The sequence below is a fragment of the Mesoplodon mirus genome (assembly GCF_964341445.2).
Source record: "Mesoplodon mirus genome assembly, chromosome: X".
Taxonomy (NCBI): Eukaryota; Metazoa; Chordata; class Mammalia; order Artiodactyla; family Ziphiidae; genus Mesoplodon; species Mesoplodon mirus.
The window spans coordinates 132,438,501-132,441,475 of NC_138981.1; positions in this window are offsets into that span (position 1 = coordinate 132,438,501).

Consider the following 2,975-nt stretch of genomic DNA (forward strand, 5'->3'; position numbering starts at 1 on the left):
CATACTAAAGTTCTTGTTAAAGGGGCAAGTTAGGTAACATTTTAAAAATAAAGTAACAAAGGATAAAGATGAAATGAAAAATTATGGGATGAATGGAAATAAATTAGTGTGATAGAAATGTCTAAATATATCAATAATTAGGATAAATGTAAATGAAATAAATTGGCCAGTTAAAAGATAAAGATTGACTAATTAGGAAAAATACAAATATATGCAGTTTACTAGAATGACATTAAGTACATGCTGATTAAAAGTAAAATGATGAAAAAAGATATATGAGCCAACTATAAATCTGAAGAAAGCTAGCGTAGCTGTATTAATAAAATAGGCATTAACATACACACAAAGCATTATTAGGAATGGTAAAGTTCACCACATATAAAGATAAGTGTTTACCTTCAAGAAGAAGATCTAACAATATTAAATATGTATGCACCTACTAAAATAGTCTTAACACTTATGAAGGAATATTTGTAGAACTACAAAAGTAAATTGATGGAACATCCTCATTTTGAAGATTTTAACACAACTCTCAATTGATAGATGAATCAGAAAAATAAAATTTAAAAGGATATTAAACACATGAATGATACAATTAAGCTTCACCTAATAGATATTCAAGTGCTATATGATGGATATTAGGATATTGTATAATGGACATTAGGATATACGTATGTATGTGTGTAGGTAGATAGGTAGATAGATGGATGGACAGATACAGATGATAGATAGGTAGATGATAGATGATAGTCTTCCAACAGTTTGAAAACCCACATTTTCCCAAGCAAACATGGGACATAAAGTATTGAACATGTACTAAATAGGCCATACCGTAAGGAAAGCCTCAACAAATTTCAAAGACTGGGTGTCATACAAACCATGATCTCAGATCTCACTTCAATCACATTAGAAGTTAATGTGAAAAAAACACGCCCACCCATGTTTGGACAATAAAATATGTACTAACAATTAAATTGTGGGTTAACAAAGACATTTTAAAAGGCTTTTCAAATATAAACACCCACTTTCTATAAGTTCAAGTTCTCCCGTAATCATATGACCTTTCAAGTACAAGCCCCCTCCTTAATAAAACAAAAAATTCCCCCAAACAACTTATTGCTGTGGATTTCTGTTCTCTCTCTTCAATTTTATTCCCGTAGGATTTCTCGAATTTTATTATGAGTTTGGATATTCATTTAAAGTGATGTTGTTTTATCTTATCCAGCATTTCTTGGTGGGTTTTGGTTTGGATTCTGCTTAGCTTTGGTTTTTATGATATCTAGTCTGTCATGTTGCTGGAAGCAGAAGTCTGTATTCTCTTTCATTCATTCATATAAATCCATCTATCTTATTTCCTTCAAACTTACAGTGGTAGATATAATACCTTCACTAAAGGTTGTTTAGCAGATACAATCTATCTAATTATAAAAGCACAGAACACTTGAAAATATGTATCATAAAGATTCTAGAATTTAAAGATAGATGTTTAAACGAATACCAGAGAAAATACCAGCATTTTTCTATCTATAATCACATGATGCTTGGTAATTCACATCTGATTTATTTCCTGCCATCCTGATATTTTCTAGATTTAGTCATATATTATGTGTAGTTCCTGCCTCTGGCACAGCTAGAAACATAAACCAATTGGGATTTTCAATGCTATGACTGTGAGTTAAATTACTTTGTCATTTGGACCAGAAAGTGAACAATAAACTCAGTGACAGTTAAGAAAACCAAAGACTTGACAGGTAACCAGACCTGTTCTCTCTCTCAGCACATGGACATTGCATCAGAGGTGATACATGTCAAAATGTCCTGCCCAGGATGTAGATGGAAAACACATGCTTAATCTTGAATCTGGCAATAGACTAGATGTCAAGGGTGTCTCTGATGTTTATGGTGTGATATGTCTTATTTATTTGAAGAAGCACTCCTCAAAGTTACCAAAACAAAGAGAATTTGCTTGTGCTAATGATAACAATCCAAAATGAAGTTAAATTTTTACTCATTCTTTTTTTCTTTCGTTATTTGAGTATAAGTTACCTGGCTGAATGAATTGCCTCTGAAGCCAATACAATTCAATAATTTCTTTCTGTATTTCCCTGTCTCATCCTAGTAGTCTCTTGTGTCTTGTGTGTGCTCTGTACCTTTGCAGCCATCTTCCCAACGTCTCTTTTCACATCAGTATGTTGATAGACTGACAGCTGGCTGAGCTGTAGCTTATAAGTATAAAACAAGAAACTGCCTCTCCTTTTTGACCTGACAGAATCCTGTGTAGATTGATATTAAGGAAACTAAAAGTGATTTTTAAACTTCAGCGAAATAGAGCAATTCTGTAGCTTTTACCCTTGGATACAAAGTGTAATAGGTGGTTTAAAGACCTTAAATAAATATCCTGAGTTTCTCCTTTATAAAACGTGCTCTTTACTATGCTGACTTCCAAGAAGTCATCATAGAATTATCTATTATTTTCAACTTATTGAATTTTAAAAGTGAAAACCACAGCCTCTTATATATCTCATTTAATGTTCTCATATGTGCAGGTAGGTGGTGCAAAAGCTCAATTTAACTTTACTAAAGTTCTCTAGCACAAACATTCCATAGCTTCATTTCCCACTAACCCATTGCTTATTATTAACACTCCAGCCAAACTGGCCTATGGATTTATTTTATCAGTTACCAAAATAGTCACTCTATCCCTAATCCCTATATTAGCCTGTCAGATCTCGGTGGCAGAAAACTGTCCATCTCATCTTTAATCTTCCACGGTGTCTAGCCTTTCTTACAAACAGAAGGCATTCAGCAAGTGTTGAATTCAATCAAACAATCCTAAAATTTTACTTTGGACAGTATTCATTTTTGTTTCATAGAGAATAAAATTGCCACACATTGGTGCCATAAATATCTAACTAATTCAATTTTTACCTTTTATATTCTTGTTCTATTCTTGTTTATTTACCAATATGAGGCTG